The sequence below is a fragment of the Desmodus rotundus genome, chromosome 2, assembly GCF_022682495.2.
Source record: "Desmodus rotundus isolate HL8 chromosome 2, HLdesRot8A.1, whole genome shotgun sequence".
NCBI classification, from domain to species: Eukaryota; Metazoa; Chordata; class Mammalia; order Chiroptera; family Phyllostomidae; genus Desmodus; species Desmodus rotundus.
In genome coordinates this window covers 122,073,805-122,089,456 of record NC_071388.1, presented here as the reverse complement: position 1 = coordinate 122,089,456, position 15,652 = coordinate 122,073,805, and the positions used below count along the sequence as shown (strand labels likewise).

The 15,652-nt window shown below is 34.6% G+C and overlaps 1 protein-coding gene across 2 annotated transcripts in view; it reads left to right on the top strand.

Annotated features, from left to right (window-relative positions):
* Positions 1 to 15,652, top strand: part of DPP10 (dipeptidyl peptidase like 10) — a 722,439-nt gene that overhangs the window by 148,764 nt on the left and 558,023 nt on the right. The window lies entirely within an intron of this gene.

Sequence of the window (15,652 nt, the reverse complement as noted above, 5' to 3'; positions counted from 1 at the left end):
CACTGTGGTGCCACCATGTAGTGCAGACAAGCTTCTGGTAAGGAAAAAAGTAAAGGAAATGTTCAGCGTACATGGAGTTCATATGGTAGTTGGTAGATTTTGTTAATTTTTGGATTAGGTTTTACAAATTTGTATCTGAAATAATTATTGCTTGGTTTTGTTCTCTCTCTCTCTGTGCCTTCCGCCCAATCACCCCACTTTATTTGTTTATTTGAGGGAGTTTCCAAAATAGTATTTACACCTTTTCTTCTTCAAAGAACTGTTCTTAAATTTATCTTCAAAAATCTCTTATGAAAAGCTTAACAAAATGAAAAATGACAAGGTCTGTGTTGGTAAGCTCATCACTGTGACTATTAATAGGGAACCTTTATATCAATGTATTTTATGAGGAGATAGTTTCCTATTGGCTTGAGACAACCATTGTATTAAACACCCCTCCCTCAGTCTCAGAATGCTGTCATGCTAATAAGTATCCCCAGAAAATAAACCAATGTCTATCATGTAGCCAAAGCAGTGATGATTTTACAAGAGGGAGAGAGACATGACGTTGGTTGTTTCTTCCTGATGGGTGGGTTGTCACTCCCGGTCTCCTCTCCCACTCAGACATATGGTTGATAGTTGAATTTTATTACTCTTTTTTGCAGAATGAAAATGTAAGACCTACAAAATAAAAGAAATTTCTAATTTAGATTTAAAGCTACCCATAATCTAATAGTTCAGGCAAAATGAACCATTAGAGCAAAACTCTTTTGAAAGTGTTTGAGGGATAGTCTGTTTTTAACTAGCAGACTGCGGGGACATTCTGAGAACTGCTGCAGATACTGGCTACTGTATTCACAGAGACTAGGGAAAGGGAAGACTGTCTTCAGCAGATGAATGGAAACATTGATTGGCTTTGAGGCGAGTAATTGCCTTACTAATAAATACAAAAACACGTCAGCCAGAGAAGCCCTCCTTTAAGCATAGCGTGAATGATGCATGGTATGTACTTACTTGCACAAAGTGTAGCTTACCTAGGGTTTACTTAATTATTCCCGGTCCAGTTGGTTTCTGAAAAATGGCCAGGATGCTACCTTACTGCAGATTTTTTAAAAGTCTGAATCTTGGTTGCCTTTGTTTTTCATTGTGTAGTGTGTATGTATAGTATATGTATAGCATGTATAGTGTTAGAATTGGTTACAAACATTGCAAAGCAGTAGAAAATTTAATACCCACACACTCAGCATTTCCAATTAAAAAGAGCATAGGGGTATTAATTATTGCAGTGGAAATACAATTTGTTACTTCTTTTCTTTTTAAATACCTATATGATACTTATTAACATTTTAATGGCAAAAGCAATAAAAATAATTAAAAGCACATTTAGTTCCTGTTCTGCCTCATTTCATTAATTTTGTCTTTTTTTTCTTTTGAAGTAAAAGTAATGAAGTTGGTGCCTTAGCTATAGCTGCCTTTTGATATTATTTTTTTGTATGTAAAGAAGGAATTAGAAATATATATATATATATATTATATATTTACCTACATACATGCTGTCTTTAAACTTGAAATAAGTGGTTACACCTCCATACCTAATATTTAAAGTCAGAGTTGAAAATTTCTATAACAAAGCAAATGCTTAACTTTTAAAGTTTAGGAGCTTTTATTTTTAGAGTTAGTAAGTAATAGATGTTCAATAGATAAATGTTTACAAAATATTGTTTTGAGCTACATCAAATGTGTCTGTTTCTATTTCAATATTGGTTTCTACTCCTGAGAAACCAAAGGTCTTTCTACTAAAAGCAATGAATTCTTCTTAGCCACAGATGTTCCTTTTGGTGAGCCTTTCTGAGAAATGGCACTTGGTCTGAAGGAAAGAAAGGGTTTTCCAGATCTGACCCAACATTGACCTCTTGGGAAGGTTTTTGGCTTGTGATTTTGTGGTGGTGGTGTAGACATGCAGTTAGTTAAAATCAGGAGATCTGATGAATTGACAACATTTTTCCCAGATGCTCAGCAGCATCTAAAGGTCAGCGGTTTTATGAAGAAGCAATTACTAATGCTGGCTTTGAACTTGGCTTGAAGCTATAGCACCACTTGTTCTTTTCAAGCAGTCTTCCTTTGCCAATGGCTTTAGTATTTTCTTAACCTTTGTTTGGAATCTTATTTGACTCCTGGGCAATTGCAACCTTTGACCACTAGAAAAGAAAGCAAATTAAACACACATTGTTCAACTTAAACAGATAGCTGGGAATGAAGTTTCCCTCTTCTTTCATATTTAAGCTTTTTCTGGTTGAAATATATATATATATATTTTTTTTCACCTAGGAAATGATTAAAATAGATATGGTCCTTAGCACCCTTAATATTTAACACCATCAAGAACTTTTCTCTATTTTGGATTCCTATCATGTTTATTATCTTTACAGTAGTTTATATGGTAAATGATACAATAATTAATATATAATAATATAAGAATAAAGTGAAACTCTGTGTCACTTAAAACTATAAATCGACTTTTGCCCCACCTTGTAAATTGATGTATGTCAGGGTGGGCGGGGATATCCCCCTGGCAACCTAAGCCCGCCCCTTATCCTGTCAAAGATGTCAGAATATCAGGATGGGTGGGGATATCTGACTGACAGCCAGAGCTCCAGGGGAACCACCAATGATGGATCGTGACTTTGTTCCAGGAGACCAATCCCTAGCCCTCGAGGGGAGCCAATCAGAATTTTGGTGTATAAAGCCCCGCCATATTCCCTGCTGGGCACGAATGGAGAATTTCGTCAGAGAGCGCAAACCGCAAATAAAGCTCTATACTGCCTAATTTTGTGGCTGATTGGCATTTCTTCTCAGCAGAGCCTAAGAAAACCTTTCAATGTCTATGTTAGCAACAGTCTGAGGTCACAATTAGGCTTCAAAAACGTGTATGTCATTACAAGTTTAGAAAAGTCTTATAAAACTGTTTCAGAGGAACTACTTTTCCTGACTTAGTGACAATACTCATCAACACTTATGTATAGTATTGTTATTCAAATTTGAGATGCATGGTTACAGAAGTTAAATTTGTACAGAATAAACAGTTTATGACAGTTTTCACCTATATTTTTTAGAAGATTCACGAATATCCTATGCAATTTGATAATATCACCTCTATTTTGTTTGTGGACCAAGCAAAGCTGTATTTTACCCAGTAGGTAGAAAATGGGGATGGGTTTTGTGACATTATTGCTGTATCTGGTGATGCCTGATGGCATTATTTGTGCATACACTCCTATTTCTGTTTGATGCCTAAGCCAATGAAAGCCTTACCTTAAATTACACAAGTAATTATTAATGTAGGCAGACCAAGCTGCTGTTTAGTATTTTCTATCTCTCTGTAATGAATATCCTACATTAGACTTGGATAATCTGTTTTCAATTTAGTTTTATATCACATCTTGCTACAAAGTTAGCTATATCTATTGATACAAGAGTAGTGATAATTAAAAACTAAAATTCTGAGAGTAACTGCAAGGTAAATATAAAGATTAAATAGTATAAAAGCAAAAATAATGATTTCTTAGTTTGTTACATTCATATATGTAATCAATATGGGTGGATGCATTATGTACTAAAACCTGTGCTGGACGTTGCAGACACAATGTTAAATGACTGCAATCCTTGCCTCCCTCACAGGTGTGAGGTAAGTTTGCTACATAAAATATTACAACTTTGGAAAGACTTAGCAGATTATGCTTGCTGTTCTCTCGTTCCTGAAATCAAGCTCAAAGATGACTATTTGGCTTGTTAGCAACTCATGTTGGTGGCTAACCAACTACAGAAATTTAGGGCTATTGATCCAGTTTGCATCCACTGAGATACTTTTTTAAAATAAATTACATTTATTGGGATAACATTGGTTAAGAACATTATATAAGTTTTCAGTGTATGGTTTTATATTACACCATCTGTATATTGCATTGGTGTAGTCTGCAGTCACCATATATTTGACCTGCTCTACCCTCTTCATCCTTCTCCCAACCCCCTTCACGTCTGGTAACCACCGTACTATTTGTCTGCGCCTATGAATTTGTTTGTTTCATTTGTTCATTTGTTGTTTTTTTGCTTCATATACCACTTATGAATAAAATCTTGTCCTTTTCCATATGACCTGTTTCACTTTAAACAACAAACATACTGCTCCTGAAATGAATTGACAACTATACTCCTGGAATATCTTTTCTCTTTAGATTTCAGAGGCAGAACCGAGTTCATTTCCTAGTTCTCACATGGCTGGGATGCATCCGTCAGCATTAAAGACCCCATTCTTACCTAATAAAGCATAAAGCTGAGCATAGTGCTTCAATCCAAATATTTGTGAACACTTACTTTGTGCTGCACTAGGTGTTTGGGATACAAAGAAGAGTGTGGAATGTTCTTTGACCAAGTGGAATGCCATTGAGACTAAACCTCGATTTGGTAAATAGCAAACACAGAGGAATATAATCAAAGTGACAATTATGTCTCAGACATTAGTGGTTGGGTTTATAGCTATAAAATATTAGATCAGTTTTATATGTAACAAAGCTAGTAAGTAGATAATTGGAAATTAAAATCCAGATATACTGACTCCAAAGACACTAAGCCACTTGTCTACCAAATTCCTCAAGTCTGAGATAGGTCATTTTAGCAGTTCCAGAACTGTGTCACTCTAGGATGTAATTTCTGTGATTGAGGATCTCCAATTTAGTGTGCACAGGAATCATCTGGAAGCGTGTAAAAACAAAGATTGCTCAGCCTTTCCCTCGAAACTCAGGAGTTCTCTGGTGAGGCTGAATTATTTGTATTCCCATGATCTCACAGGTGGTTTTGATATTCTTTGAGGATCAATGATTTAGGTGAATGTGTGTCAAACTTTAGCATACAGTGAATCACCTGCAGAGCTTGTTAAAAGATGCTGGGACTGCCCTGGCCATGGAGATGCATAAGGTCTGGGATGGGGCTAAATAATTTTCATTTCAAACAGGCCATCAGAGGATGAGATCTCTCAGCATCTAAAGGTCAGTTTTAGACTCTGCTTGTTCATGGATGGCACTGAGCTAAGCAACTGTCTGAATAGGTTGACAGAAACAGTCTAATAATAAACCCAGTTTTGAAAAATGTAAGTTGTTTGATCAAAATATGTACTGTATTTAACACAGAATCTTCTTATGGGAGAAGCAGGAAACAATGTGAGAAATAGTGAATGGAATGAATTTAATGGTCAATATTAAGAAGTCGTAGGCACTGCAGGTAATTATTGGTGATGATACATAAGAAAGATGTACATACAGAGGGAAAATAGGTTTCTGGAAAGATATGGTGTTACCTTCAGCTGTCTACTTAGAAATTTTTAAAAAATAGCTTATGAATAAATTCTTTTTAGCAGTAATATATACATATGATTAAAATTTTGTATGATAAAAAGAGGCATTGGATGATATCACTAGAAATAATGCTCATTTGGAGGAAAAAAGTGGGCCAGGGCCATGGTCTAGGGGATCTCCATAGTTTAGAGGTAAGCCTAAGAAGAAACTAGTAAAGAAAATGGAAGAGTGGCAAGCATTGGGGGATAAAAACAGGAGTGTGTTGTTGCAGGAGTCAAATAAGTGCTTTTCTGGGAAGACTGAACGGTTGATGGATTAAAATGTTTCTAAGAAGTCATGGAGGGTAGTGGAAAATGGACTATATGCTTTGATACCATAGTGATCATAAAGATGTCTCATCGGAAGGTACTTCTTTACAGAAAGAAGGCATAATAACATTGTAGGTTAAAGTTTAAACAAGTGTGTGCATAGAATTTTTTCTTTGAAATATAGTTTTGTTTCTTATTTTTTTATTTATATACTTTTATTAGGATAGGTATAGATTACCTATCAATATCTGGTATCCACCATTATTTTATTTTTAAATAATTTAATTTATAAATTATTTTTTAATATGAACATCCAGGCCATTTTATCAGTTTAAAAATGAGTTCTGCTAGGATTCTCATTGTAATTACTTTAAATTTTTAATTAATCTTGGGAAATGAACATTGTTATGATTTCGAATCTTGCTTCACAGAAATTCAGTGATTTCCTATGTCCTTCAAGTGCTCTTATAAATTATCCAGTAAACTTTTGTAGGTCTCTTTCTTTGGACACTAAAACTTTTTAAAGCCCTTTAACATATAATACTGCTATTATATATGTTTTTTTTAAGTTATGGCAAAATATACATACCATGAAGTCTACCATTTGGCCATTTTTAACATAGAGTTCATTAGCATAAAGCACATCAACATTATTGTGCAGCCGTTACCACCATCCATTTCCAGAACCTTTTTTATCTCAAACTGGAGCTCTTTTCCTCTTAAACAGTAACTCCTCAGTTCCTCCTTTCCTCTGTCCCTGGCAATCAGATAGAGGTAGTACTTCCTATCTATGCATTTGACTGTTTGGGGTAACTCGTATAAGTGGACTCATACAATATTTGTGATTTTGTGATGGGCTTATTTCAATTACTACTGTCTTTAAAATTCATAGATGTTATATCATGTCAGAATTTTCTTCCTCTTTAAATATGAATAATGTTCCATTACAGGTCTCTATTGTTTTTTGGTTTTTTATTCATCCATCTATAGGCAATGGGGTTGCTTCCATTTTTAGCTATTGTGAACAATGCTCCTATGAACGTGTGTATACAAATAATTGTTCAAATCCCTGCTTTTAAAGCTTGAACAACATACCCATAGTTGGAATTGCTGAATCATGTGGTAATTTTATTTTTAACTCTTGAGAAACTGCCATACTGTTTTCCCATAACTGCACCATTTGCATTCCCACCAGCAATGTACAGATTTCCAGTTTTTCTGTATCCTTGTCAACACTTGTTATTTTCTGTTTTCTTGGTAATATCTGCCCTAATGTGTATGAAGTGGTATCTTATGGTTTTGATTTGCAATTCCCTAATGATTAATTATGTTGAACATATTTTCATGTGCTTGTGGCCACTTGTATATCTTTGGAAAAATTCTTTACTATTACTTTTTCACTATGTAGTATCCTTCTTTCTTTCTTACAATAGTTTTTGACTCAGGCTTAAATTGTCTGATAACATTATATTCCTTGCTGTTTTTTATTATTGTTTGCATATGATATCTTTTTCATCCTTTCACTTTAAAATTAATGTGTATATATCCTATTATATTCCTTGCTGTTTTTTATTATTGTTTGCATATGATATCTTTTTCATCCTTTCACTTTAAAACTAATGTGTATGTATCCTTAGATCTAAAGTGAGTCTTTTGTGGACAACAGAGTGCATTCTGGTTATATATATATATACATATATATATAGCCAATCTATGGGGGTTTTTTTGATTGGGGAGTTTATTCCATTTACTTAAAAATAATTAGTCATAGGGAAGGATTGAATATTGACATTTTGTTTGTTTTCTAAGTCTTACAGCTCTTTGATTCCTCATTTCCTCTCCTACTACCTTTCTTTGTGTTTAGTTGATTTTTTCTGTGTGTCATGTTTTGATTCCCTTCTCATCTCCTTTTGTATATGTTTTATAGAAGAACAGTCAGTATGCATGGCTGTTTTTAAATATATTAATTTCCTAAAAAAGTTTCACCTCTGCTTTTTCATGATGCCTTAGGTGTGCTCTTGTGTTCCTATACCTATACTATAATCTTTTGCCCTAAGATTTTGCATGTGTACAGATTACATGCAGTTTTCCTGTGTCATGGATACTACCACTGCCTCCCATGGCTTCCAACCTTAGATAAGGAAGTATGCTGCCATTTCTGTCTGATCTCCAAGCCAAGCAATGCAGAAACCCTCTGGGTAGCCCACAGATTGGCCAGAACATGCAAAGAAACTCCAATGGTATTCTGTCATCTGAGAGAAAGAATGAGGGGTTGGGCCACTTTTGCCTAATCCTGCTGCGCAGTGCCAGGAAGAGTGTGGGAGCAGTGGAAAATATTGTAAATTTTTCCACCTTTTTGTGTGTAGTTTTTTCTTGATTGGACATTTGCTTGGTTGCTGCCGATACTTAACTGGTTTGAATATCTCCCATAAAGCTATGTTAATGAATATTTTGTTATTTGCTTAATGTTTCTGTGGGGGAAATGAGGGCCTACAACTTCCTAGTTTGCCATCTTGCAGATATCAGATCTGTATGCTTTTTTGTAGTTTTGGTGGTGGTTTTGAAACCTAAACAGATTCACAGTTGCAGATGTTCAGCTAAACCTCTAAGTCATGATATTAAAATGTAAAACTATTACTGCGTAGTACATTGATGATAGCTGTTATCTTTGTTTTATTTCTAATTTAATGGTAGTCCATCTAGGAGTGTGTCACTATCAAATGTAATTTGATAAATGTCAAATTACAATTGAGATTATTGTTAGTTCTTTAATAAAAAATTAATGGTGAACAAAACCAAATCAATTTAAAAATAATGCAAGTAGCAATAAAAGACTCTGGCTTTGCATTTTTTAAACAAACTCCCAGGTGTTGTTGATGTCTATAGCTTATACTATGAGTAGCACTAATTTAGCACTGCGTCATGTACATTTACAGCACAAATTATTACAAGCATAATTTTGAAATGTATATAACTTGCAATACTTTACCAAAAATGTGTGCTTTGCTTAGTATAGAGTCTTCAAATTAGGGAGCATGATAAATGAGGAAATTGTGAATTTCCATGTATATAATGGGCGATATGAAGAAGCAGTAGGTATTATAAGTGTTAAGCTACAATTAAGCATGAGAAACAATCCCTATGACTTGTTTTCTTTATTGATATTTTTAATTGGTATGTGTAGGGAACTATGTATTTTTTAAAGTGGATATAATTTCATAATATTTGATTATTGGTACTGATCTTTTGCAATAAATTCACTAAAATTTTATTTAGTATGGTTTTATTTATTTATTTAAAGAGTTTAAATATTTTTATGTCCTGTCTTTTTCAGATGTCCTATCAAGACAATATGAACTTAATAAAATTTGGGAATTTTTCCTTTCAGCATACCCTAAAGTGTTTTAAATGGTACAGGAATTATTTGGTTGTTTGGAGGCAAAATTTGTGGCTTTGTACTTTTGGGGAGCTCCTTAAAAATTATCTCAACTTTTTGTGTTTATTGGTTAATTTCAGTGGCAAATTCTGTTAGTTATTCTTTGTGCTAGAAAGAAGATACATGCCCTTTGTTGAACTTCCCAAAAACTTTAGTGTGTATTTTTATACACATTTTTCACTTATTTAAAAAAATGCAAATATTTCTGGTTCTTTTTTTATTCCAAATTTTACATAGTTATATAACCCCACCACAATCAACACCTAATTTTTAGGAAATGTTGATTTGATGTTGAAAGAAATTTTTGTATCAATGCAAGAAAATTAATAATTTCCTCCCCCATTTCCCATATAAAAATTTGTGACTTCCTATTTTCCCTTTTCTTCTTTAACTTTTTATTATACTGGTAGTTATTAATGGTTAAAATATGGTTAAATAGGATTATTTAAAAATAATTGGCCAACTGTTGAATCCCCATATCTCTAGGTTTCTCAAGCCAAAACTGGCCAAACATTTCTTAGGAATTACGTAAAAGTGGTTCTCATCAATTTGGATTTTCTTCTAATATAATGAAACAATATAGAACATGTAACAGTATTTTAACTTCCTTTAAGATATTTTCCTGTATAAATGTTTTTGGACTGTTTCCAACCTGTTCAGAATCGAAACTATTCTGTTGTGAATGTGAACACTATGAGAAAAGTAAGATCACTTAAGTAAAAAGAAATTCAAACTTTTGAGCTATTTAACAGAAAATTAATTATAGACTTCTTTGCCCATTTTATTTTAAATTTGAGGAACTTATTTTATTTATTTCAGAAAACATTAACAGTCTGTATTTGTGAAGATTTAAGTACATCAGAAGGGTTTTAAAACAATAAGATAAATACAGAAGGGGGATATAAGTAAAGTGAAGAGTTGAGTTTTTGAATGATTGATGTGACTATGTTGAAAACCAGACTAAGAATCAATGCATTAAATGTTAATATTCTAACCTGAAAATCTAAGTTTATCTTTTCCAGTAGCAATAAAGATCTTTTAAAGAAACTTTCCTGTGGTTCTTAGAAAATATACATGTGGTTGGAGAATACCTATTTTTAAAACACACCCGCATCCAATTTACAGACTTCATTTAGGCATCACCATGTTTTTGTCTCGTGTCTTCCTCTAAATGTTATCAATTTGAGACTGCTTTCATATGGAGGTATCCCGTGCCTTCACATGATTCATATGATGGGTAAGCATTAGAGTTTTCTAAGGGAAAGTACAAATGGGATACTAAAAAAATTGATAAGCTTTACTTTACCTTCTTTGTAAGGAAATTGAATATGTTTTCTACCTATGATGTTAAACATTTTGTCCTTTGCCCATGAACAAATTAAAAATGCATTTGGACTTATGTAAACTATGTGTGTCATAGACATCTTTTTCTTACAGATTAAACTGTCTCCTGAAAGGTGATGAGTATGTGGGTCGGCAGTACCTACTACATAAATAACTAGGTTATAGATGGAGTTTAGTTTGGTCTGGAGCACCAACATGTGTCTAGACAAATTGCAGCAATAGCATCTGGAATTGGACACAAGTGTTTCAACTGATACATCCATTCATTGGAGGACTGACTTTCAAAAACACCCCTATATATGGAGTATGAGATACTTGCCTTCTAACCTCTCTTGGGAATATAGTATCCCAGCATTGGCTCTGTTCTGCATCCAGATGACCATGTTGCAAGCACCTTCAGGGTTTCATTTCTCAGGCTGCTGCATAGCACCTTACCTGTTTTGTGGCCCTGGAATGTGCAATTGATTGCTTTCAGGTGTTGTCTGGTAGGAAGTCATTGAAAAGCAAAGACAATTGGGACCATGTCCTGCAGCAATGAAAATTAGTGTGCAGGAGATTGTTGAAAGAGAAGGTAATTTCAAGAATGACAACACTTGGTTTTGTTAACCAAGCATCAGAAAATTGAGGTAAAAATAGTTACAATCAAACTAATCTTTAGCAAGTAGCTACATTTTAAAACTTTAATATTAATATGTACTTAGCTACTGTCAGTGTGTCTTTATACCCTTTCAGGACTCTCTTTATGCCACTTAATTAATTGGGTGATCATTTTCTGAGCACCTATCAAGAGAACCAGAGATTGTTAAGCATGTCAAGTAATCAAAAGTCAGCTAAGATGCCATCCTCACTTATAGGAGATAATAACTTGGACATAGATATGATGAGTCTTTATGCATGGCTCTAATCATTACCATCACTATCATTATCACTACCATTGTTGTCATAATTATCATCACCATAGCTGCTATCATTATTCATTCATTCATTCATTCATTCATTTTGTATTATCTGTTGTATACCCAGTGTGTGCCAAACACTGTTCAAAATGCAGAGAAATAGCAGAGAGCAAGATGAACTAGGTTATTTACATTACAAAACTTCTTTTCTGGAGAGTTGAGGCAGATAAAATGAACACTTAAACAGACAGGTAAGGCTTCCTAAGGAAGGAGTGTTTGAGATGAGACTTGAACAATGAGTGCAAGGGTGTGGAGGGAGAACATCCCAAGCAGTACTCTTAGTGTGAACTTTCTTATTGTACATTTCAGTAAGAGTTTTGTTTAAATAATTTAATTATTGCAAGATTTTTATTATTACAGTTAACATTTTTTAAAGAATATGAGGCTCGAAAAATTAACAAGAATATTTTCTATCTCATCTCTATTAAGGAAAAATACAACCTATTGATACAATGTATTTTATGCATTTTTTTTCCTAGTGGAAGGAAAATTATTTCTGGCCTTTGGAATTAGGGGAAATTCCCCAAAGAAGAGACATTTGAGCAGGAAGTTGAATGTTGACAGTGTCTATAGTTGAATGCACATGAAAAGGATGGGATGGAGGGGAATTAGGGAATAGGATGTGTGGTGGACAGACAGGGGACCATTACAGCAAGTGTTCATTAAGTCTGCTTGTTCCTAAACAGGGGTGTGTAGGCACCATGGGCATTGATGAGTCACTTCAGAGGAGCCACGTATTCTTGTGTGTTCCTTCTAAGAAGAAAAAATTATCAGTGACATGTTTTATTACTTTAAAAATGGTGCATTTTCTCAGTTTGCTGTGACTAGGGAACAAATTTATTTGAAAGCATTATAGAATTCAGGAAAGCTTTTATGTAACTGGATTTTCTTAAATAAAAAGTATTAAAATGAAACTATTATTATGTTGGGGTATCAATCATTACTTGATTCATGGATTTATTGATTTATTTATGAATTTATCTTAGAAATACTTACTTTTATTTATTTATTTATTTTTAAGATTTATTTATTTATTTTTAGAGAGAGAGGAAGGGAGGGAGAAAGAGGAGGAGAGAAACATCAGTGTGTGGTTGCCTCTCGTGTACCCTGTACTGGGCACCTGGGCTGCAACCCAGGCATGTGCCCTGACTGGGAATTGAACTGGCGACCCTTTGGTTTGCAGGCCCATGTTCAATCCACTGAGCTACACCAGCCAGGGCAGAAATACTTACTTTTAGAACAGCATAGTACAATGGTTAAGAATATGTCTTCTGAAGCCCAACATTAGACTTTGGACTGGGCCCTGATATCTCCATGTATTATCAGTGAGTAGATTTATTTTAAAATATCTTTCTAAATCCCATTTTTCTCATCTGTAAATCTGTCAAAAATAGTAATAGTAATCTGTCAATAGTAAATCTGTCAAAAATAGTAATAGTAATCTGTCAATACTAAATCTGTCAATGATAGTAATATCACCTTATCTTTATGAGGATTATATGAGATTATGAATATAAAGTACTTGGTATAATAAATACACATAGTAAGCTATTTAAGCTATTATTAGTCTCAGACAATGTCTGTTGGAGAGCACATGGTGATTATATCATATTAAAAAACCAAAAAAACATCTGAAGTCATTTCTCTAACACTTGCATTAAATTTAATTGACAGTAAATCAAGTCAGAATTAGTTTATTTAAATTTTTGTTTAGTCTTAATTCTTCTACTAGACTGAGAAGTCAGTACCGTTTCTTAATCTTTTTCTTACACTGAGAAGAAGTATTACTTGTTTCACCTCCCCAGTCAACAAATGCAAACATGTTTAAGACTAAGCAGGAGGGATCACAATACCTGATATCAAACTGTATTACAAGGCCACTGTAATCAAAACAGCCTGGTACTGGCATAAAAACAGGCACATAGACCAATGGAACAGAACAGAGAGCCCAGAAATAAACTCAAGTCTTTACAGTCAATTAATATTTGACAAAGGAGGCAGGAGCATAAAGTGGAACAAAAACGGCTTCTTCAACAGATGGTGTTGGGAGATCTGGACAGATATGTGCAAAAGAATGAAACTCGATCACCAACTTACTCCATACACAAAAATAAACTCAAGATGGATAAAAGACTTAAATATAAGTATACACCATAAAAGTCCTTGAGGAAAACATTGGTAGGAAAATCTCAGACATTCCACGCAGCAACATCCTCACAGACATGTGCCCTAAAGCAAGGGACATAAAGGAAAGAATAAACAAATGGGACCTCATCAAAATAAAAAGCTTCTGCATGGCTAAAGAAAACAGCATTAAAATAAGAAGAGAACCAACAGTATGGGAAAATATATTTGCCAATGATACCTCAGACAAGGGCCTGATCTCCAAAATATATAAAGAACTCACACGACTGCACTCCAGGAAGATAAACAACCCAATTAAAAAATGGGCAAAGGACTTGAACAGACACTTCTCCAAGGAAGACATACAGAGGGCCCAGAGACATATGAAAAGATGCTCAGCATCACTAGCCATCAGAGAGATGCAAATTAAAACCACAATGAGGTACCATCTCACACCAGTCAGAGTGGCCAACATAAACAAATCCACAAACAAATGTTGGAGAGGATGCGGAGAAAAGGGAACCCTAGTGCACTGTTGGTGGGAATGAAGACTGGTGAGGCCACTGCGGAAAATAGTATGGAATTTCCTCAGAAAACTAAAAATGGAACTGCCTTTTGACCCAGCAATTCCACAGCTGGGATTATACCCTAAGAACCCTGAAACGCCAATCCAAAAAGAACCTGCGCACCCCAATGTTCATAGCAGAACAATTTTCAATAGCCAAGTGCTGGAAGCAACCTAAGTGCCCATCAGCAAATGAGTGGATCCAAAAACCGTGGTATATTTACACAATGGAATTCTACACAGCAGAGAGAAAGAAGGAGCTTATACCCTTTGCAACAGCATGGATGGAACTGGAGAGCATTATGTTAAGTGAAATAAGCCAGACGGTGAGGGACAAATACCATATGATCTCACCTTTAACTGGAACATAATAAATAGAAGAAAAAAGGAAACAAAATATAACCAGAGACATTGAAGTTAAGAACAATCTAACAATGAGCAGGGGGGAGTGTGGAGGAGACAGTGAGGAGAGGGGATTTCAGGAACTACTATGAAGGACACATGGACAAAATCAAGGGGGAGGGTAGAGGTGGGGGAAGGAGGGGTGTTCAGCTGGGGTGGGGAGAAGGGATGGGGAGAAAAGGCACACAACTGTAATTGAATAACAATATAAAATTTAAATTAAAAAAAAAAAGACATGTGGCCCAGACAACCACTTCCTATCTGCTGTTCCTTTTTCATTAGTGTTTCAGAACTTTCTGACCATCCTAGGCTTTGATATACAGCATTACAGATCTCTCTACTCTGTCACTGTGACCCCCAAGGAGTCTTGAAGTAGAGCCTTTATATAGAGAAGTAACTTCACACCATACTGAGAAACCTGCAGTAGCATTGAATTTCAGAAAATGATTAGTTTATGGTCTTAATCCAACTGTTTCTTACCTTGATGTTATTACTCTAACACTGATGATTTGAGGACCTACTGTCTTGATTTATGTGGAAAATGTGAATTGAGATTTTAAGCAAAATACAAGAAGTATACAGATGTTGAATTATAAGCATTTAGAAGCACGAAAAAGAGGTGTGGAGCAAGTCATTTTAAAATGTGGAATTGCCTTCTGTTGGATTTGGGTCATTAGCCTGAAAGAAAAACTGAAAGTGGTTGATCTCAGATGAGGTAAAACAAACAAGAACAAAGTACATCCTACAGATGCTTTCTTCTTGAATTTACTTAGAGCCTAGTTCAAGTCCAAAGTGTTTATGGCCAAAGTGAATGCCAACTTCATTATATGAAAATTGGCTTCAATGTTTTTCAATCTGTGAGTCACAGGAACTCATTTACAGCTTATTAAATGTTTCCTATACCATTTATCTTTGTTTAAATCAGGGCTGCTCTATGGCTCTTTGCATGATTTATGCACACACAGTGAACTTTATGTTTTGTTTATTTTTTCTCAAATCAAATATTTCTGAGTAAAGAAGGTTCTATTGGAGAAGGAGGGAAAGATGTTGGAGGATGGAGTAAGAAGTAGCAAGAAGCTCCCTGTTTTTATAAATTTTATTGCAAAGAAAATCTGGCATACATTTCAAACCAATGTGGTCTGTGCTGTGCTTTGGTGAATTATATTTGTACATTCTAGTCAAGAAAGTAG